Source organism: Ambystoma mexicanum, chromosome 6q (assembly GCF_040938575.1).
Source record: "Ambystoma mexicanum isolate Mex_15411 chromosome 6q, UKY_AmexF1_1, whole genome shotgun sequence".
Classification (NCBI taxonomy): domain Eukaryota; kingdom Metazoa; phylum Chordata; class Amphibia; order Caudata; family Ambystomatidae; genus Ambystoma; species Ambystoma mexicanum.
Genome location: NC_090937.1, coordinates 378,158,361 through 378,182,360, shown reverse-complemented (window position 1 = coordinate 378,182,360; position 24,000 = coordinate 378,158,361). Strand labels below are relative to the sequence as shown.

The window sequence follows — 24,000 nt, the reverse complement described above, 5'->3', positions numbered from 1 at the left end:
ACACAGCTAGACGCATCCTATGCGGAGAAATGTGCTCCTCCCTAGCAGGCATTTCACACAACTGGAGAGGGACGGAAATATACTTCTCGGCCATCTTACCAAGAAAGATATGGCTAGAGGCCAACTGCTACAAATCTATAGACATATCTAGAAGAAAACTGAACAGGACGATAGAGAGATTCTGTATGACATTAGGTCTGGGTTTCATAAAACACCCAGCCATTACACTAGGCAACCCAGACCTTTTTCTCCATGACGGCACCCGTCTGTCTAACCAGGGCATGGAGCATTTCTTTTGGGAAATCAATACAACACTTGCTCACAGGGGATGTCTCTAGGGCATACTCTTGGGGGAACAGGTCAGCCGGGACCCTGCCCGTGTGTGGCGGCACGGGTCCGAGGGGGTAACCTCAGGACCCAGTGCCCAAAAGTATGATACCATCATTATATGTGATATTGTTATTGTCATAACCCATATCTGTACAATAAAATCATACGGCCTTTTTATTGCCAACACTTGAAACAAGTTGCGAGCCTATCATTATGGGTGAGGGTTTGGGGTTCGGTCATTACTAATGCATGCATATGGGTTCAGCAGTTATGGGCAATGCTGCATGGGTATCCCACAAGCGAGGCAGGGTAACTGCTGTTACCATCGGCAGCTGGGAGAGGGGCAGCCCCAACCCCCCGCGCCTGCTCCTCTCCTTCCCCCCAGCTACAGAGACACGCAGTCTCGGGAGCACAAAAGCCACGGAAGGGTAAGGTGCGAACAGTCATCGTACCCTTCCCCAAACAGCAAGGTGCTAAAGCGCCACAAGGAAACAACCATCAGGCAGGGCCCAGGTTCAAAGATCTGCCCCCACCAGGGGGTCAGACAGTCGGCTATCCGGCCGGGGGCTGCGACAACAGCGGCCCCCATCACATACACAACAAAGACCCAGGGCCTCCCTGGGTCTTATAAATGAGAGCAGCATGCTCAGAGTAATCACAATCTGTTTGTGGACCCTGAACGGGGACCCAAGCAAACAGGAGGTTCACTGTTTACTCAGTGTCTTCCAAATCTTCTTGCTTCTTTACCACAGAACCCAGCCACCCTACAAAAGGGGAGAAGAACAAAAAGTGGTACAAGGCACTGTACGGTGCCCACAACAAGTCGTGGGACACAAGAAGGCGGCATGGTTCCGAGGGGGTAACCTCAGGACCCGGTGCCCAAAAGTATGATACTATCATGATATGTGATATTGTTATTGTCATAACCCATATCTGTACAAAATCCTACAGCCTTTTTATTGCCAACACTTGAAACAAGTTGTCAGCCTATCATTATGGGTGAGGGTTTGGGGTTCGGTCATTACTAATGCATGCATATGGGTTCAGCAGTTATGCATGGCAGTGTAAAGTTTGTGAACATTGTGAGCCAGATACATGGACATTCTCCTGGCAGTGTAAAGTTTGTGAACATTGCGGGCCAGATACATGGACACAGCATGGCAGTGTAAAGTTTGTGAACATTGCGATCCAGATACATGGACACTCTCCTGGCAGTATAATGTTTGTGAACATCGTGGACCAGACACATGGATACTCTGCCTGGCAGTGTAAAGTTTGTGAACATTGCGAGCCAGATACATGGACACTCACCTGGCAGTGTAAAGTTTGTGAACATTGCGGGCCACATACATGGACACTCAACTGGCAGTGTAAAGTTTGTGAACATTGCGGGCCACATACATGGACACTGCCTGCCAGTTTAAAGTTTGTGAGCATTTGCAAATCGCAAATAGCTGCCTAGCAAGTGACGTGAACATCAGTAGAGGGTTTTGAGATTCTTGATGAACCTTTGTGCAAACTTGAAGAATCGTTAGTAGAAATGTACACTAACCTGCAAACACACACCCGTAGTGGATGGCGACTGCAAAATGGCAATTGCTTTTTGCACGATTAGCAGGTAAAAGTAAATTTAACTTGCAATACAGTTCTCGTGAAAGTGCTCCGAGCTCTTTGGGTCAAACGAAAGAGGGTCCCTGCTCCCACAAAATCATTGTTAAAGCTTTTGTGGGCGCTCTAACACTCCTTGTGCACTGTTGTGAACCTTTCACCTTTTCCCAAGTATTTTTGCACTCATTATCCAAAAACAATTTTATGCACACATATTTTGGGATTATTATTTGTGGTTCTTTAAATGTCTCGGCAATGCAAATTGCGAATCCTCAGGGCATTTGTGTACATTGCTGATCTTATCTGCATATTCACTTGCCACTGATTACAAATGCACAGCCACTTCACACATCTGGCCCAACAATGTCCAAAATAACATATTAGAAATCCCCATTAGCAAGATGTGCTGTATGGTTTGAAATTCGGCATTTTTTAAATTGTTGCATGTACAAACATTCAAGTGGTGCCAGGATCAGGTCGCGACTTGGCGCGTGGAGACCAGTCGGCTCTGCCTCGAACTTTCCCGCCTTGCCCCCCTGCATTGCTTAGAGAGTGGGAAGGAGAAGACACCACAAAATGTCTGGGCTCTGATAAACGCACATAAACAACACGCTGCACATTTGCCCGGCAGTTTATGTCCTAGCTAAGTTTCATGTGAGCAGTTTTGCTACAGCAAAAGCTAGTTGTGAAGTGTGGGCCCACCATATTGAAAAACAAAGATAAACATTGGTTGTGCTGGCCATGACCTTGATGTCCTGACCTAATAATTTCACAAACTGCGCATGACAGGACTGTGCCAGAGACTACCTTTCCAGACAGTGTTATGTCGTCTTGTCATCTCTACTTTCTCTCAACAGTTCGCTGTATGATTCAGGACAATCTCCTATTTAATTATCTACAGTTTTAACAAAGGATAGTTCTAGTTCAAGATAATTGTAGTTGTTAACATAACAAGGCCACACAAATCATACAAAACAAACGATCCGGAATAGCAGTCAATAAGTCCATTCTTAGCAGAGTACGTGCCAATAAAAAGTATTGTGTTTCAATGCAAGTTTAATTCATGAAAGAAACATTGAGTTATAGATCATTTATATAATTGTAGGTGGTCTCCTGAAATCCCCAGGATGTATTCATTAATCTTGTGATCTTGCGCACTTGTATTGTGTGTGGTGTGCTGTTTTGCTGTTTGCTTGCAGATGCATGATTGCCTGTTTTTTCGCTTCTGTCATGCTAAGCATTACTTCTACTTTGACCCTTTTCTAGCCTTTTCGCATATTAAATTCACCACCCATTGTTGTCCAAATCCTTTTGTGTTCCTGTGTGATTGTTATGATGGGTCAGCACAGCTAACCTCCCAAGTGGACTTGGCTCACCAGTCCCTGTAAGCGTGGTTGTGGGTGAGAGTCTTCTGAGCTTTAGGGGGACCAGAAGAACTCTCTAATTTCTGTATCAGTCTTCTTATCTTTCACGTCCTGGCTGTTCATCTGCAGGCATGTTCTTGATGCCTGCTGCCTCTCTGCCTTTTGCCCTTGCTCATCAATCCCAGCCTCATTTACACAGCACCCCTCTCTCTTTCTTGCGCCATCATGTCAGCGCTCTGATTTATCACACTAATCAACCAATAAGACTTCCTCTAAGAACTGCTTCCGGAGGGTTACACTCCCCAATAATGAACCTTTTTCAGCTTGCACTCGCTTTGAGAAGAAATATGCTAGCTCTTTTTATCCAGGCCTGCCTCACTTCTCGCCAGTTATCACTCAAATGTCGGCCCCTTGGGATTTAAAAAGATAAAGGTTTCAATGTAAACAAACGCACATTCACATGGTGCCTGACTCCTACTTTTGAGAGATTTTAGCCTGAGTCCATAAGTCACCACAGGAAGACCAGCTCTCCGCCAAAATAACTAGACACTCTCTTACCAAAACATACTGGCTCTTGACCCACATCTCTTTCAAGCCCCTTAACGGTACCCCCTACCTCAATCAAATTGTCTTTCTCTCCAATTGACGGCACTTGTTCCAGTTATTCCATCATCCATTTTACCATCGCAACCCACCCGCGGTATGTGGTATGTTACTATGCTTTTTCAAAGCGCTGAATCACCAGAGTAGTGGTTTCAACCAGTCCATCCTTTTCCATGGCACCTCCATCTGGGGAAGAAAGACCTTAGTCTGCTGGGAAAGGGAGCAAGAGTGAAGTATGCGATGGGGAAAGTGGGGAAGGAGGTTGCAGATGCTGAGAGGGAGCCTGGCATGGGCAAATTCTTTGAAATATTGTGAATGCCTTTGGGTTTACTATATATGGACTATCTTCTAGGGAGATGCAATACAGAAAAGTATGTGCCGGGCTAATAGACGCATTGGGGTTCAAAGGCAGTTTTGGAAGAAATAAAGGTTAGTGATGAATTAATTTTGGGTTCACGAGGGTCTCGAGAGTGTGCTTGGGCCAACCTGGCAGATGTGTAGTCTTAAAATACATTAACTTTCAATTTATGGTACTGCAGATAAATTGCTGAATAGTAATTCAGGACCTACTAATCTAACTCCAGAAGGTGGCGTAATCCAAGATGGCAGCGGGCCGACTCTGCCGGTAATGCCCGGCCACCCTAGTTAAGGGCCTGAGGGCGAAGCGGGTTAGGGGCCGCCACTACATATTATATTGCCATTAACATTTATGTAGTATCCTACGAGGATGCTAAGGGTGCTTAAGTTAAAAAAAAAAACCTTGCGGCACGGTACAGCTCTGTAGTTCCCGTGGCGTCATCAACAAAGAAACAGACTTTGTAAAGTATGGTGCAGCACTGCAAGGTAAGTTTCCTTTTTTGTTTAAATTAAACACCCTCAGCACTGCGTAGGAAATTTGGCTGCTAAGTAGTGAGGGGGAGGAGGAGCAGGGAAGGGTGTGAGGCGCTGCCCAGCAGCAATCAGGCTGCTCGGAAAGTGGGCTTATAGCAGACAATACAGCCCGTGTCCTGAGCTTCCTGATTGGCCAGTGCCCCCTTCCAGGGTGCTAATGTTAGTAACAAAAGGCAGGGGAGTAGGTAGATGGAATTAATGGAGTTAAATGTGGTTATGCATGGCACTGTAGCTATGAAGGGAAACTATGTTTGTGTACTCCTTTTTCTTCTCTGTTGAATTATGAGGTAATTACTTAATGAAATGGTACAAATGTTGGTAATATTAGGAAAGAATACGTTATGCATACAACCAGCTCTGATGCTAACCATGTACCCTATTTACATTATCTTTAGGAAAAAACTGAAAGCATATCTTTTTGCATAAGCGCTTTGTAACAATCTTTTTCATAATTTGTCCACGACCTGCGTCCAGATACCGATTCTGCTTGGATCCATGTGATATGCTTGATATAAATAAAAATAAAAAATAAAATCATTCTATTTCTTTACCCAACGCCATAGGTTGCTCTTCCAGAGCTAAGTAAAAGATTCTTTTGTTGCAATGTGCCCTGAGCAATGTTGCGCTTGGGCTAATTCTATAAAATGGATGGACAGTGCCCTACAGTCCTATCCTAATTTGCCGGGTGTTTTGTTGGTAGATGCGCGAATGAGACACCATAGTAGGGTGTGCGCTTAAAGGAAGGTCTGAATTCAATCTAATATGTAAACCCTAAGCTTGGAGATATATCCATTGCTTAGAGAGATCAGACCTGCAATGAGGTTATGTGGCAAAGTCACAGTGCTAACAACTCATCCAGCTACTGGCCTGCCTTAGAGTAGGACTGTAGGACAGCCCTGAACTATTCCGGAAGCCCCTGAGAGAGCAACTGGTGAGCAACTACCAGGTCCCAAAGAAACAGGGTATTCAGAACTGCATCTCCCAAGATGAACCAGGTTTAGAAATCCAAAACCAGACCGGATTCTGCAATGTCTTTCAGGGATTCCAAAAAATATATACTATGGGGCTAAAATTAGCACGTCCAGAGAGACCCCTTAGCCAACAAGTGCGGATCCTCGAAGGAAAAAAAACTTACCCTAAAATCCCATACCCCTCCCAGCAGTAGTGCCTGTGAAGAACGGTGTTCTCCCTTCCGTGCAGCTACAGCATTTAAGGAGAGAAATGCTTCCTTCTCCAGTCCCAAAGGAAAACCTTTTGCAGAGGTGAGAACTTAATTGTGGTTTTCCTGTCCCTTGTGATGGCCTTTCAAAACCAGAAACCCCCAAAACGTACTTCTGTGCAGCTCCTGCACTGGAAACAAACCGAAAGCAATCCAAAATTCTGGCAAGATTTCCCTCCCCTTCATTGGAATGGGAAATGTATTATCCAATCAATTTGAACGTTTGCCTCAGCTAATGAGAGGATGGTAAGGGCTTTACTATTGAGGCAAAGAAGGGCCGACAATGTCTCTGGGCTGGGAGTCTTTGAGCCGGTAGCTGAGGAGTGGAATTTGCTGAGAAAGCTGGAGAGCACTAGAGAAGGGGAACCCCTTTATCCAAGAACAGGGGCAGCCTCCAGTGCGGAAGAGGTGAGCAACTGGGACCCCAGAAGAGGGGTGTGCTCTAGTGAGTGAATATTGCAGAAGGGAACACTTAGCATTCAGGAAGGTTTTCTTGGGACTCTTGTATTGTAGTCGCTAGTTTACTGCATGTGAAGGCAGTTCGCTGTTGTGGACCAAATATATACAAGGATTGATTTGGGAATTTTATGAATATAACAGAATATTGTAGGTGCCTGCTTCTGTATGTGATTTCAATCCGGCATACACCCAAGTCAACGCCTAGCATGTAGTGCACAATTGAAATCCTTATTTATTTTTGTCTAAAAATACATTATTCTGAACGATATACCACTCATATCACGCCCTTCTCCTGGAACCCCCCCGGTCACACTGAACCAGGAATCAGGCTGGTTTGCAAAGGTAAAAATGTATTTATGTATTTAAAATGTTATCACAATATGTTTAAATAGGTACACAACACTCACCAATGGGGTGAGGTAACACGGAATAATATCTTTAATACACAAGGAGTAAGTAGTGAGCAAAATAATTCAGCATACAAAATAATACTTCTATGTGGTTTCAGATCGGATAGCACTGTGGTTAAAGGTTCCCCCTGCACCCCCTCAACTCCCCAATAGGTAATGTAAAGAGATAGGAGGAGAAAGCAGGCATTCAGGAATGGCAGAATTCAAACATAATATCAATCCCACTTTCCACCTTTCAAACACAAGAGAAAACGGAATTGACTGTCAAGCTGTCAGAATGGCTTTTAAAGTTATCCTTAGAATGGACTGGGCAAAAACACCAAATATGGTCTAAATTTCTGAAATTGCTATAAATTCTTATGGGAGCCGCACACAAACACAAGCAATGATCTAATACCAAGAAACAATTTGAAATCTTAAAACTCAAGTCGGAAGTAATTAAAAGCTGTTTTTTACATGTGTAAGAATTTCCCAAAATAAAAATTTGCGGCAAACTTTTCACTGCGCGATATTCGCGATAACTGGAGAACCGTATTGATTTAGGTGCAATTTAAAGCTGTGGATGTTAGCTACAAGCAGAAGTTGAAACGTTGTTTCTGGCACAAAAACAGAGGAAGTTATAGGCGTTTAAGTAGAGGTCATTTTTTTTTCGAGATAGGCGCAAGAATGGAAAGCAGGAATGCACTGTTAAAATGACAAAAGGGTTTCTTACACTAGGGATGACTATGAACAAAACGAATACCACACAGTAAGACAGCCACTTTATCAGAATAACTGCTTGTGGAGGAAACTCGCCTTCTTCAGACGAGAAAAGATCAGCGCAAGATAGTTTTAACAATACTAGTACAGGAGGAAGGATAGGATGGTTTGGATAGAGAGTTGATTCAATTCCAAAATACTCCTAACAATACAGGTTCTGAATACAAGATAGGATGGGTTTAAGATAGGGATTGACTATGCAAAGCACATATGCCAGTGACACATCTCTTTCTATAGATACTCACTGGATCTGTTTTTCAATGGAACCGTCAGGATTCTGGTCAGGGGATTGGATCTGGTTTAAGACAGACGGCTGGGCACATTGGACTGGATTGGATCGGCAAGGCGCTCTGGACACAGCATGGTACAGGACTGGACTGGATCTGCAATGCACTCTGGTCACAGCATGGCACAGGACTGGACTGGATCTGCCCTTCTTAATTCTGATGATAGTTATTTTCAGCAGGCAAGCAGTAACAGCGCAGCCCGGCTGTATTTTGATGCTCCCCCTTAAATTTGTGGGGTTCTGGTTCTGGAATTTGAGGCCTAGCTGAAAATGGTTTAGCTATGCAATGAGTTTCTGCTTTGCCAAGTTTCTGGCGTCTGGAGCAATGAAGATGTAGAGTTCAGCAGCAGGGTGCTGCGCCAGCATTGGAATAGTGAGTGAATCTGTCTGGGTTTTTCAGTGGTGAGCTGTCTATATTTATGCTATGATAAAGGGGGTGTGTGGGCCGGTTTAGCCTAAGCTTGCCCCTTTTGACAGGTGATTGGGTCAGAGTCTACTCTCTGCCTTGATAGGAGGAGAGAAACAGAGTGTCACCGTTATGGTGTGATTTTATGAGGCTGAGAATCCACTCCTAGCCTCTGGAACACAAAATCTACTTTTGGCACAATCCATATTTACACATGTGCAACCTCTATAACAATCACATATAAAGATTACATATTTTCCATAGCAGCTACTCCTCAAAATCCTGTAGCCATGGGATCTTGTCTCCGCTTTTTACAGAATTTTGCCCTTTTCGTCAGGAACACAATGTACAATTTATAAGCAAATGTCTACAATTGTGCGCATTTAACGTGGACATAAGTGTATAAAGTTTCATACTTCTAGCAGAAATACATTTTGCATAAAATCACATTTCTTGCTGTTTCTTTCCAGAACATGTCACACGATTTTGCCGCCTCTTGAAACGTGCAGCCAAAATTTAGATTCACAAATCTGTTACTTTTATATTTTTCACAATTTTAAACAATAAGTTATCCATCTTTCAAAAAAGTGTTCTTTGTTACTGTTCAGCCACAGATGGTTGTTTGGGTCCGCCTCTTTTTGTTTCCCTGCAGTCCAGGAGCAGTCACCTCCCTGCTTGCTCTTGGCAGAGGCCATTTACAACTGTCTTCACACCTCGCATTTCCTTAGTAGCAGCTGGTCATTGTTCCTCATGCCTCTGTAGACCAGGTTCTTTCCCAACCCCATAATTAACGCTTCTGTGTGATTTCCTGCTGGGGAGAAAGACATTCCTTCTGTGAGAAAACCTGCTATTCCAGTTTGGTACCCTCAGCCAGGTTTAATTTAACTGTTAATTCTGTTGAATTTTTTTCTTAGCTTAAAACAAACTTGTTCTATCAAATCACTGCTAGAATACGTATTCAAGATTTTAAACCATGGGATCAAAACAATTACAACATGGGTTACTATCAGTAACAGGCCTCTTGGATTGCAAACATTTGATTTCAGTTTATACATGTTAAAGTTTAATCAGGCAGGCTCCTAACAGCTGTCATTCAGGCGGCCCAGGGTAGTGCACCCAGAGATTTTTGACAGATCCACAGACAGGCCACTTTTGTTGTGGAAATCTCTTTATGCTTTCAGCTTTTCAGGATCTTATAAATTCACAATGATTTCTTAAACTAAGTGAATTGTAGCACCCAGCATGAACTTTGGATATTTGAGGGTGTTCTGTACCAGCATTCTGAAGTTTCAGCCACAAAGAAAATGGGATTTAAAGCAAGATTTTGGGTTTCATTTAGCAAAGCACTGCTTTTTCCTTCTGTACTCCATTTTCAATTATTGTGGAGCCCAGTGACATATTCCAGGAGTGAGATCTCTTTTCCACCACTGACAACATGCGTGGCAGATTGGCAGCCATCTTTTTGTGCTTTGCAAAGCGCGATTTTCAGAGGTTTTAGCGCGCACAAGAGTTTTGCAGTCATTTTGCTGTTTTCTGGCACCATCATAACACACTGATGCAGCATAGCAGAGTAAAAGTGGGTCAAAACATCCCACACTTCTCTAGATTGATTGCAACATGCAGACGTGCATACCAACTCTCAAACATTACCATGGCCATTGTTAAAAGGTTAAAATACTGCATCTACTAAAGTTAATTCTAATGAACTTGGAGGGCGATCACATTTGAGTATGAATCACCTATCTTGACGGGTTGAATAAGTGTTGAAACATTGGCAGTGACACCCGATAGCTGGCAATGTTGAAATAATAATAACCAAGGGTTTCATACCCTGTTTGAAAATGCATGACAGAAATTGCTGTCCTGTTTTATCAGTGGGTGTACTGGTCATTCCCCCAAAGATGTACCGGATACAATTTGGTTCTAAAACGTAGCACTGTTTCAATGTTCCTTTGTGTAGAGAACCCTAGCCCTACCCTGGAATCTCGTTGGAATATAGCTTAAGCAAATATTTAATGTGTGACACATATTTAAAAGGAAATGTTCCCTTAAGGAGGTCCTACAAATATCAGTGTCCATGACTATAAATGTTCTTACTATTTCCATGGCCCTGAACACTCCTGCAGACACACTAAACATCACACTAGCCTTCTGTGTTGGGCGGTGGTCCCTAAAAAGGGACCCTAGACAAGATAGAACATGTCGTTTTTTTTTTATATAAAATGCAGGTTCCCCTGCTCAATGGGCACAAGTTGTTTTACCTCTTGCTCAAATTGGTCTTGGAACATGCATTTCAATTCCCAAATACCAGTTCAACTCAATCTTTCTCAGCAGATACGGAGAACTCAATTCTCAACTAGTAATGCTTTTCCTCACATGCTCCTTCTCTGGTTTTCCTGGGCACTTGAATTTCAATTCCCAGAGCCAAAACTTTGGCCCTCATTATGAGTGACCTAGTCCGGAAAAATGTGTCGGTAACAACGGTTACAGGCACCTTTTCTGGACTCGGTCTCTCAGAGTCTGCTGGTAGGGGCTGTGAGGCCTGACCTGACGGTAGTTCAGGCCCCTACAGCAGATTTTTCACTGAAGCACCGGCACCGTTGCCAGTGTGGCAGTGTTCTGGGAATGGGAAATTACTGTTCCTCCGCTGCCCGTAATATCCTGAGAATTACTGAGATATCGGGCGGCTGAAATGGTAAACCAAAGTTGTTTGTAGGCCACCACTACCAGCAACCTTGTAATCAGGGCCTTTGTACTGTCAGTCTTTTTCCGAGGATTCTGGGAATTTATGGTGTGTTACATTCCGAAGTTACTGCACTAAATTTCCCTCGATCCGAGTGTTAAAGAGAGGACGCTTCTTCCTTGTTCACTTACAGGATCCAAGCTCACATCTAAGAAAATCCTTAAGTACTTGAGCCAAATAGAAACAGAAAAATCCACCATCTGATCCAGTCGTCAGCCACACAGCTCCCATCTGAAACTCCCAGAACAATCATACATAACATCAAACCAGCAATCCAGTCCCCAGCTTGCAATGAACTTCCTAGCAGGATGTGTTCATGCTAACAAGAGCCAATATACAATGCTCCTCTTTACATTACAATGATCAGCACACTAACATATTTAACATATGCAATGACGGTAATGACTGCCACTTATGTAGCTTGAAGGACCTACTGTAACCGAATTCTTAAGTTAATAGCGCCTAGATGCCTCTGGGTTATGCACGCTTTATAAATGACAAATAAATAAATAAATAAACCGTGTCACAGAACAATATACAACACACCTTAAATCTTTAAAATACAATGCAAAATCCTTGACAAAACAAAAACACATTCTAAGAAGTTCAGAAGATGTAGGTTGAGTTGGGAGTGTTAACTCCCAACTCAACCTACATCTTCTGACACGCAAACTTTGCTGGCTAAGCACATGCCCCCATTTTTTTTAAACATCCTCTCATATATCATAGAAAAACAAACACCAGTGCAACAATTGGTTGAGAAAATTCACCATTTTACTATGCAGCCCTGCATTCGTACAACAAATATCCCAAACTGTGTAAGAACTGGCAGAGAACAACCATCCATTTTCTATGAAGCATCTGAAATATATTAACAAGTGCACATGCAACTGGTGCGTAGTTGGGGAAAGGAGAGCCTGCCTCCTGCATCACACTATGTAATAAGCACATGGTCCATAATTGTACCAGTCTTCCGTTATGCCCCACACAAGAAAAGCTCAGTCACCAAATTGATTAACATGATAACCTAACACCAAAAGGTAAAATCACAACATAACAAAACTCATAATTCTCAGTGCATTATTAGATATAGGTGCCTATGATTTCCACATGTCAGCAGCCCATTATCCAGAAAGTCACATTCCATGGCTATGTATCCCAGTCTCACTTGTATCATGATGCATCCACCAGTAAGGTAATTGCACCTCACTCCTAACAGTACGCTCCCATGCTTTAACTACAACCTCCTGCACCAAATTAGCCACAAAGGTTACGCAACCTAACTTCCAATCTGGGCAAATCTCCTGACCAAATCAGTTCGGAACACCAGACTAACATTTTGACTACCACCAGAATTGTGTCTCACAAACTCTTAGACTACTGGACCCGAACAAAGCCTTTCAAAAGCTTCCTAATAAACAAGTCACTAGATGGCTCACCACCGTCAACCTCAACTACATCAATAAAGAGACCAGAAGGTGAGAGCAAATTTGGGTAGAGAAAATGGCCTGTAAACAGGCACAATATCATACAAGAGACAGCTGAGGATTTACAGAATACACGTGGCCCTCATTACAAGTGTGCCGGTAAGCCTACTGGCACCGTTGTTTCCGGACCAGCACACTACGGGTTTGCCTGCCGGAGCTGCTGTCTCAGACAGGGCAGACCCTGCCGGACACAGCGGCCGCGGTATGCAAGCCATCACGGAATCACCAGCACCATTATTAATGGTGCCGGTGCTTCCGTGGTCCCCATTCCCATTGAGTCCTATTTACCAGCGCCTGACTTCCCGGAACGCCGGGGTGGTAATCCCCAGTAATTCCGGCAAGTCAAGTGCCAGTAAATATTGCAAGTCCGGCAGCAACCTGACGGTTTTACCGCATGGCTACTGCCGGACTTGTAATGGGGCCATTCTGCACACTGCATACAGACGTAACACAATTGGCATAGAAGGTAACTTAAACAAATTATCAAAGACTTCAAAAACCATTCAACCTGCAACACCATGCCTACTCTATCCCAACAACTGTGTCACTCAATCTCAAAATACTTTAACAAATTAATTCTACATATCCATAACCACCTGGACAAAAAGGCCCAATAAACCCCTCCCTGACCCCCCCGAGCCAAGCAATGAAACAAGTCTGCAGAAAATCAACCTGAAAACCTCCTACAACCTCTCTGCACATCAATTCCTGAACATACAATATCAGCAACTCACTCGTATCATCCAAAAACTCTTGCCCCCAAACATCTACAGTGCCATAAGCCAACAACTGAGACTCACTCCCTCTTCCAATCAATCCTTAACTCATCACTAGACCATGGTATCATCCAGTGGGCCTTTAGAAGCACCTGTGTTAAGCCACAGCTAGCCTTGATGACCCATCTCCAACAAACAATTTGCAACCAACAGCTCTGGGACCATGTGTAAACCAACATCATCATACACAAAGTAAAACATGGATTCAGACCAAAAAGGGGTCCAGAATCAACCCTTCCATCAATATGAGATGCACCAAAAAGCAATGCTGATGCAAACACTCTTAAGTGCACTCATCTTAATTAACATTGCAGCAGCCTTTGACACTATGAGCCACCAACTCCACCTGAAAAGACACATGGCTATTGGATTTGAGTGAAATACACTACTTTACACCACATCCTTACTCTTGGACAGAAGCTGCTTAAATTGCCCCCTTCATTTCACCTGCCTGCCCTCAGTATCACCTCTGAAGCGCCTCAAAGTTACAGTTTATCACTATTACTTTTCAAAATCTCCCCAACCCACTTCTTGCAAATGATCGGAAATGCCTGTCTCATCTGCTAGAACTATGTGGATAATTCTCAAATCAGCTACAAATGCACCCAAACGTCAGCCCCCAAATCAACCAGAACTTGGCCACTGGCTCTCACATATGGACCGGTTGAGAATGAAAAATCAACTAAAACTCAACCGAAATAAAATCGAATTTATAATCTGCAGCTCCAAGAACATTGTCCACCACATTTGTTTCATGGCCAGAAGAAATGGTAATGAGCACTAAACCAATAACAGTCAAATCCAGATACCTCATGAGTGGCTCCCTTGTGAGCTAACCCCAAGTCAAGGCCATAATGGAAGCTGCTTCTTCCATCTCAGATCCATTTAATGCACCATGCCATACTTGACATTCCCACATAGACCGAGGACAAACACCCTAGCTCTCTTCCGGTTAGACTAAGCCAATAACTACCTATGCATACACTTATGCTAATAGCTCTGTATCATACTTGACACATCTACAAATGATCAAAGAAATGTTAAGGTTTACCCTAGACAACAACATTTTTTAATCTAACAATGACAATTCTAAACCAATTAAGGGTGTGGTGATGGGGACTAAGCATGCCCCACCATTGGCTAATTTATATATGGGCCATTTTGAAAAATCACAAGCATTGACTAAGAATAGATAAATATCCAACATCATAATATGGCAGAGATACATAGACGACATCTTTATGATATGGCAGGGTACACAATAACAACTTACTGAATAAGTTACAATACTAAATGACAACTCATTTGTGATACAGTTTACCTGCACAAGTAATGATACAGCAATAAATCCTTTAGACTTGCACATTAATTTGGTTGACTCCAAACTAACACTCATCATGAAGAAACAGAGGTAAATACGACCTTGTTTGCGACAAGTTTCTATCGCAAATGCAGAAGTTTTTGCGTGCTCTTATAAATTCCCCTGTGGGAATCCACAGGGGAATTTATAAGAGCACGCAAAAACTTCTGTGATAATGACAGCTTTTCACAGGAATGTGAATTACTCACACAAATGTTCCAAGCCAGAGGGTACATATCAAGTTGCATAAGGACAAGGCATCATGTTTGAATAGGAAGGGACATTGGTGCCTAAGGACAAAGGAACAAGGGATCAGGCCAATGAAGTAAAAGTGATTACGAGATACAGTAAGGATATTAATATACTATACGGCATCCTTCATAAACACTGGCATTTGCTTTTAATGGATGATGATCTTAAAGGGGTCCTAGAGCTGAAACCTGGGATCATATTCTCCAAAGCACCTACCCTTAAAAACATGCCAAGTCCCTCATTTCTGAAGAGAATGGATGAACAGACAAGAGGAACAACAGGGTGGCTGAGAGAAATGGACAAGGAGTTTCACAAATGTGGTAGCTGTAATATGTGTAGGCAAGCTCAAAATAATACTAAAGTATTTATCATTAACTTGGAAATAGAAGTGTATATCAAGGATGTTATCAACTGTAGAACCAAATATGTAGAATATGCTATAATATGTGTCTGCAAAAAATCTATATTGGAAGTACGATTCACAAATTAAGAACAGAATTCGAGAAAATTTGACAATGATGGGGAGCCAAGAGCCTAAATGACTGCTTGCACAGCATTGGCAGAGATACCATCAGGAAGATGATAAAAAAGATCTGAGATTTATTGGGCTTCAGAAAGCAACATGTGGCAAGAGGGGTGCTGAAAAAAATTGAAACTACTCAAGGCATATATACTCAAGTGGTCAAGTGGCAAAGCGAGTAGAGCACTCGCGTTGACATCCGTGCAGAGCCTGCTAACGCAGGTTCGAATCCCGGCGGGGCCAAACTCAGCCTTTCATCCTTTCGAGGTCGATAAATGAGCACCACACACCGTGGGTAATAATAAGCAGCGCTCAGATACCTGAGGGTTTGTAGCGCTATATAAATGCTAAATTATTATATGCAAGTTACACACAGTGTATGATGGACTGAATAGGGAAAATGAAATGAATGTTTTACTGTACTCTCTCTTCAACCTGTGCAACATGGACCAATGCAAACGTGGCACTTTAATATTGCACATCACTGTTATGAACATGAATTTACTCACAACGAATGTCATGCCTCACTGAGGCAATATGGAATACATGAGTACAATATGCACAAGTTTAATATGATAGTCGTATAGAAAATGTTGAGATTAAATAAGGTAGATGGATTGATTCCATTAATATAATGAAGCTGGGACAGAGTATCTGTATGGACTCGGAGGACACATGAGATGATCCCTGTTGGATGGATTAAATAGATTGTCTCTTTGCCAAAGGACCATTGATAAGATCGTTCATATAAATGTGATCTATGCAATGGGATAATAACTCTATCCTAAACTTAGTAATAAATTGTACCTCAATTATCGCATTACTGTAAGGAATGGAATGGATTCAGGACAACACTTCCGCCCACGGTACCTTGGGACTTAATTGGCTATCTTCTTCCAACATGCATACAATAAATACATACTGTGAAAAATCTGAAGGTGTCTCCCTGACTAATCCCATGGGGTCTGTCATCCAGGTGGCCAAGACACGGCCATCGATATTGGATCCAGTTCCTGGGGGTGGACCAGTGAGTGAGGATCCCTTGGATGGGTGGTCTGCGATGAGTGGAAGTGGGACATCGTTGGGAGAGATGCGGTATCCCCTTCTTATAACACCTTCTCCCCAACCTGCCATATGGGATGCACAAACAGTCTGCCCCCCCCCCCTTTTCCAACATGAACACTTTCGCATATCATGAAGGACGAAGAACTTACACTAAAGCCATTTACCTGACCTGTCCCAACACCAGGGTCAGGCATAGTCAGGCAATTGACCAGAACCGCACACACCGGACAGCCCTTTCCATTCTTCACAGGGATAAAAGGTGGAGCACAGGAATGCAATACGAGCAAGGCAGACCGCATAACAAGAGAGCTAACTCAGCATGGCAGTTCAAGAGGAGGAGAAAGACGGCGCAAACCGAGAGGGTGACGAGGAGAGAAGCAACCTTGCCCTTTCCGACCTAAGTCCTTGAAACGTCTGCAGAAGGAATTGTAAGACCGCAAACAATTTCCAGCGTGTTTTGGAGCAGATATCAATGATACACAAGACCTTCCTCTGATGATAACCAAGTTGGGGAGAGACGCTTGTTTCTGTGGTACCAACCTTGGCACCAAAGAGAAAGAAAGTCAAGCGGTTCAACACATCCGGGGAGTCGAGAAGAAACCAAACTGTGTTAAATTAAAAGTAGCAAACGGCTAATTGTACTTTTTAAACAAAAAGAGCTATTGATGATAAAAGGGGCAAAACCAGCAACAGAGATGTTTGGCACTATATGGGTGCTCACGCAAGAAACTCTGCACGATTAGCCAATTGTTGAAACTACCATAACCAGAAGGCCTGGTGAAAGGCGAGAAGGGGGTCTAAGTGGTCATACAGGGGTTTTGTAAAATCCTCTATACAGTCGAAAGTCTTTGACCGACAGATGATTGTGAAGCTAAGGGAAATTAATCCTGCATCGAAAGTGTTCAATGAGAAAGGTACTATTGACAAGATTGGCAATAGTGAACCCGAACGAGGGATGCTGATAAAGAGGGGGTGAAGTCTACGTACCCGAAATACAGTGTGTTGACAAGAGTGAACCCGGCCGAGGGATGTCCACAGTAAACTGTACAAAAACGATATGAAGTTTTGCGAATTTCACCATTAAAATTGCATTGAAATCCATAGTGAACCCGATCAAGGGAGGCGAACAGTTGAGTCGGATCTGTGCCCGGAAGAAGGGGGATCCAAGGGTGAGAAGCCAAGACCCACCGCCCTGTGAATGCAACTAAGAAAAGTACAAGAGGAAAAACCTTTGAATGCATGCCATGGCAGAGAGAACCCAACAAAAAGAAACTGATATTCGGGAGGGGTTTGAACCCGGAAGAGGGGGAACCAGGGGTGAACTGCTATCACCCAAATAAAATCAGAGAAGAACTCCAGAACTTTTATTTGAATCTTTGTTTTGGATACGTTGAGACTGTCAGGCCCTCGAAAGCAAAGAAAACATAGCTATCATAGGTCTTAGTATCACTAAGGACTTTCTAGGGATCTGCGCACGGAAGAGGGGGATCCAGGGGTGAAGGATGTCACCCAGCGTGCAAATGTGAAAATGGAAGGGAGCAATCACTGATTAATGTTGAACAACAACAATAAAAAGTATACAAAATTTGCAAAGACCACGTTAGAGCAATCTTATATAAATTATCTAGAACAGCTCCATAACAAATGGGTTACTGTACTCAGCAATACACGTAGACAACGTGTAGAAGGTTAACGCAGTACTACAATGTAAATTAATAAACTAAATGGTGTCTGTGGTGACCGCACGCAGAACGCCACTGCCGAAAATGGCAAGCTGATTGAAGACACCCCAATAATGCAGTATTGCATTAAGCTTACTACTTGGGAACTGTTCTGAGCGTAGCCATAAGGGCTACACTGCGCCCTCACACATTTTGTATGATAAATCCTTTAAGAAATTTGAGACAACACTTATATCTCTTACAAATTAACTACAGAAAGGAAAATATGAGGAAATAACAATAATGCTTTAACAATGTGTTTAGAATTTGAGGTAAGTTACTTACAAGAATAGATGAATACTTTTATCAAGAGTAGGTCAACAGATAAAAGAACTTATCTATTGATATTGTAATATATTTCTTATTCCTCTTTCAGACAAGTGATAGACCGTGCCACTTAGTTCTTTAATAGAATGCACCATATGAATAAACTGTGTGGTGAACCACAAGACAGAGTCGGACAACTCAGTGGCATGATCAAAAAGGTTCTTTTTTAATTAAGTAAAAACTCCTAACCTGCCCTATCGCTATGAGGGAAGTTCCCTACCTAACACAAGTAAAACTAAGGGTGCACGTCAAATCCAAACAAAAGTCTTCTGTTCAAATCCTAATTACTTAACTGGCCCTACCACGTTAGAAAAATACCTAAAAAAGAAAAGGGAGGCTTGTATAATAGCCTCGGTATGGGCTTCTGCATGGCCCACTTGTATTCGACTTGTTTTCAGTTTTACTGTTCTTCCAGATTGTCTTCTCAATCCCAGTTTTCAATCCTTTTGGAAAATGTACAATTATCGGCAGTCTGGGTTTCCCTCTTCCTTTGATAAGGAAACAGTTACTGATTTTTCAGTGTTCCAATCCCTGCAGGATGACTTGAAACATACACTTCTTCCTTTCCCACCTTTGTAGAGTTGAGGCCTCCCAAAGTTTGGTAGCTAGGTGGTTAAAAGTCTTATTTCTCATCACAAACTTAACTTAGGGCTTCTTGCTGTGCGTGTAACAGACTTGCCTTCACTCTGTTTCAACATAGTACATATGTCTTTGCCCCTTGAAATTCTTAATGGTTATTTCAGCATTGTCATATCTATATCTTTTCCCCTCCCATACAGTGGGGCTCTGTGCCCTTTCTCTGTGGGTTCGTGGGGCTGTGTGCCCATTACGTTCTCTTGACTTCACACACATTGGCAGCTAATCCAGCCTGTTTCCTTGTGTTTTGTTTCTTAGATGGTTCCTTACCTCTTGAAACAGGCCCCATGTGATTAAAAAAGTGGGAAGTAACCATAGTATACTGTAGCTATTCCAGCCTTGCATACAGGGACATCATTTGGAGGTCACCAGGGGTCGCAACTGCAACCCCTGTGGGCCACAGCTGCAACCCGTGGGACTACCTTGCAACCCCAAATTAAAAAAAATAAATGTGAACAATGTTTGTTCCCCCTCCAAAAAACGGGTGCTACTGGTGTAGCGGGCCCTCCCGCAGCGAGGAACGACCTGCCACACCAGGTCTGGTGGGTCCCCGGCCCAGGCCTCACCCATCAGTGTGAAGGCTGGGGAGACACTTGGTAGGGGTTGGAGCTGACCGTGACATGTGGCACAAGTCACATGCCACATTCAGCTCCAACCCGTTATCCCTTGGCTTCCTTCCAGATCACATACAGGAACCAGGAAGCTCTCCCAGCTTCCTGTTTGTGAGCAGCACGGAGGAGCCAAGGGGGCCTGGAAGGACAGACTGAAACTGCAAGAAAAAGGAAAGAAGGCTTTTTTTTTGTAATATGATGTGTGTTTTGCATGTGTGAAGTGCGTGTCCGATGTATGTAAATGAATGGTGGGGGGGTGAGAAGTGATGTGATGTGTGTTTTTGGATGTTCTGGGTGGGTGTGTGCCTGTGCAGAGAATGCAATGTGTGGATGTAAGAGAAAGTGTGAGTGGCTGGTGGGTGAATGAGAAGTGATTTGATGTATGTTTTTGAATGTTCTGGGTGAGTGGACGTGTGCCTGTGTAGAGGATGCAATGAGTGGATGTAAGAAAAGGTGTGAGTGACTGATGGGTGAATGAGAAGTGACGTGAGGTGTGTTTTTGTATGTTCTGGGTGGGTAGGTGTATGCCTGTGTAGAGAATTCAATGAGTGGATGGGTGTGAGCCTGTTTAGAGAATGCAGTGAGTGGATGTAAGAGAATGTGTGTGGGGTGACTGGTGGGTGAAGGAGTATGAATGTGATGGCGTGTTTTTGAATGTTCTGCGTGGGTGGGTGTATGCCTGTGTATTGAATGCAGCAAGTGCATGTAAGAGAAGGTGTGAGTGAGTGACTGGTGGGTGAATGAGCATACATGTGGTAGTGTGTATTTGAATGTTCTGGGTGGGGTTTGGTGTGTGCCTGTTTGGTGAATCCAGTGTGAGCAAATGCGAGAGGAGATGTATAGGTGAGTGACCGGTGGGTGAAAGGGGATGCATGTGTGTGTATGCCCTGGGAGACTGGGGGTCACTGGAGCATTTTATCTCACACCCTTTATTGACTTTGCATGTTTGATTGGTATTTTTGGGCAAAGGAAAGTTCATGTGTGCTATTCCATGGCTAGAATGGCATTTTGGTGCAGTCATTCTAGAAATTGCTTACTGTGGCATGCCATTTATTACTCTGCATATTAAAAAAAGCAAGCATGATAAGTAGTGTTACCTTGCTAGACTGATGTTTTGGAGTAGCACCCGGTATAGTCTTCATGTAGCATGACGTTTTATTAACTGAGCATCTATGATCAATCGAGCAAGATAAGTGTTCTTATGGGTCGAGAATGGCTTACATTGGAACCAGTTTGGACAGGTTTTCCTATTGTGACATCCGACTTTTAATGGCTGAACCAACGGGAGTATGTACTTACATGGGAGTAATGGCATATATTGGCAGAGCCAGTTTTGTGCCCAGTGGCAGTAATGATACTGTAGAAAAACGTGTTAAAGTGAACATAAGTATCAGGCCTCATTCCGAGATTGGAGGTAGCTATGGCGCTATTTGCACCATGGCTGCCTCCAATAACGGGTCTGACACCGGTCTGGTTCAATGGGGACTTACCGGTGTATTCCGACCCTGGAGTGACCGGTAAGTCCCCCTTGAACCAACCATTCCCCATTCCCATTCGAGCCCCCATATGGCTCAATGGGAATGGGGAAGGCGCTAATTACGCTAATGGCAGGCCCGTAATTAGCGCCCTTGTCCCCTAATGGGACCCGTAAGGGACGTGTGGTCCGACCACACGTCCCTTGCGGTTCCCACTAAGGGACCTCGGAATTGGGCGGTAAGGGATTACCGGTACCAGTCTCCTTACCGGTGCCCGGTATCACTTACCGCCCAACTTGTAATGACCCCCATTGTCTTATATGGGAATACTAGCATATATTGGTGGAGGCAGCATGGAAATGTATGGGCACAGCCAGCGTACATATGTTTTTTATACTGGCATATATTGCAGGGACTGGCGTGAAATGCCCTGTGCACTTTTGGTGACTTGCATAGATTATACTTGTTTCATGATTTACCCTACACCCTACAAAACCGATTGTTGGCCTTTTACCCTAATTTTCCCATAAAGTGTGCTTTGTAATGCACCATTTTAACCTATTATTCAAAACATTTACCCTGGGGAGGGAGAAGAACCCCCACACGTCTCTTTTTCGTTAGTCGGGCTCCCTTGCTGTGCTCAGTCGCAATCACAATCTTGTGGCAAATATTTACATCCTCCAAAAAAACAACTCACCAGCCACCACTGTTGGCTGTATATTTGTGGACCAGGCACCGCGCCTTCTCTCTATGTTACGCTAAAGATTTAAGCTTTGATAGAAAAACATATTTACTTCTTTCACTTGCAGTAGTGCATTCCCCTGCAGCGGAATAATCATCATGGACATTCCGCACACGTAGTGGTCCGGACCAGCCCGGTGTGTGGCTTTGTTAAGGAGCTTGGGGGGAGCCCACAGCATGGCTCGCAGGGGAGCTGCCACATTTTGTGCTATTCCATTGGGCATCACAAGGTCTGACAAAGTGCAGTGCGCGCCTTGAAGTCTGCCAGTGAGTCCCCAGGTGAGAAGCAACTCGTGGGTGTTTTCAATTTTAAATAACTGTGTGGTGCTATGAATTTATGTGTGCAGCAATGATATTACATAAAATGATGTTTTAAAAAAAAAAGTCCTCTGGCACCCTGTATTACGCTTAGATAATAAAAACTATGGTGGGGGGGGGTCTTGAGTATATTGAAATAAACTTTCCCAGGTATAATACTGCAGCAAAGATAAAATTATCAGTTGGACTCCCCTCTGTGCACGCTGACCAGTGTAATAGGTTTCTTCTATCGTAGTGGTAGCTGAATCATATATACATTTATAACCAGGGAATTATGTTGATACTAACTCCTAGTCAATGATTTCATTTTCATGCTTTGCTCTAGCAGCATTTTTCTCCTGGTTAAAAAGCAGTGCACGCCACCCCAGGTCGGTGCTTTTTTGGCTTGTTTAACACAGCAAAGCCACAAATAACATAAACTTCTGTGCCCATTGATCGATAGATGTTTCATAAACTAGCTGTAGCCTGTGTTACAGATTTCGGTTACCCTGTTAGAAATACTGCATTATGTATGTTTTACATATAGACCCTATGTCGAATCTGGAAAATGGCATTCCCCAAATGTGTAATCGTGGACAAATCATGCCTCCCTCTGTGCCTCGGTTATTATATCTGGCTAAAATGAGAGCACCTCGTAACACGGGTGCTAGATGCATCTAAGAAATATGAAGGTCATTTGCCATCACTTCCTGTGATGTCACTTGGGGGTGGGGTCAAATTACATTACTTCCTGTGATGTCATCAGTGGGTCAAGGGCCATGTGATGTCACTTCCGCTAACCCTGGCATTTTGGTGAAATTATGTCACTGCTTGCATAACATTGTTTGGATCCCTTTCTCTCTGGGTTTGTGGGGCTGTGTGCCCGTTATGTTTTCTTGACTTCACACACTTTGGCAGCTATTCCAGCCCATTTCTTTGTGTTTTTTTTTTCTTAGGTGGTTCCTTCCCTCTTGAAACAGGCCCCTGTGATGAAAAATGTGGAAAGTACCCAGAGTATACTGTAGCTATTCCAGCCTTGCATGACATTGTTGGTATCCTTTTCTCTCTGGGTTTGTGGGGCCGTGTGACAGCTACATTCGCTTAGTGTTTCGTACCTGCATCGGTTACTGTGCTCTTGAAAACACACAGCCATGGGCCTCGCTCGCCTCCATACTTCTGTGATGTCTCTTTCCCATTCCGCTACTTTCATGGTGGGAAAGGCGCTTGTTGGCAGGGTCTCAGGATCTGAGGCTCCTTCTGTTTCTCCAGTCTCAGCATTTATTGCTGGCGCCAGTCCCACCACTGCTCTTCAGCAGTCATGCCACCCAAGAAGACGGTTGTCTTTCCGTCCTCCCTTTTCCCTTGACCAGAGCCTCTTGCTCCGTCAAGGTACCTGCCTTCCAGCCTCCATCTAGTGGGTTTCTCACTCGTCATGTTGCCACTGGCTCCACGGATCGATGTGGCTCTGCACCTCCAGGACATCAATGCTACAGAGGCTTGCCTCTGCATAGCATTTGCTCTACTTCCACCGTTCGAGTTTGCTCTCCTATAGTTGGCAGGGAATGCAACAGTTTTTCCAACATCCATATATGAAGAAAGGGTGGCGTGAACAGGGAGTTCAATGCTGGAATGGGAGTCCTTGTCCCCAAGAGAG

At 43.6% G+C, this 24,000-nt stretch overlaps 1 long non-coding RNA gene across 1 annotated transcript in view; it reads right to left on the bottom strand.

The window, feature by feature from the left end:
- Nucleotides 1-6,727: 6,727 nt before the first annotated feature.
- LOC138516048 (uncharacterized) overlaps nt 6,728-24,000 on the bottom strand; it is a 49,814-nt gene continuing 32,541 nt past the window's right edge. Inside the window, exon 3 of the long non-coding RNA XR_011282214.1 lies at nt 6,728-9,143. This is a non-coding gene — a long non-coding RNA (uncharacterized lncRNA). The remainder of the gene's footprint in view (nt 9,144-24,000) is intronic.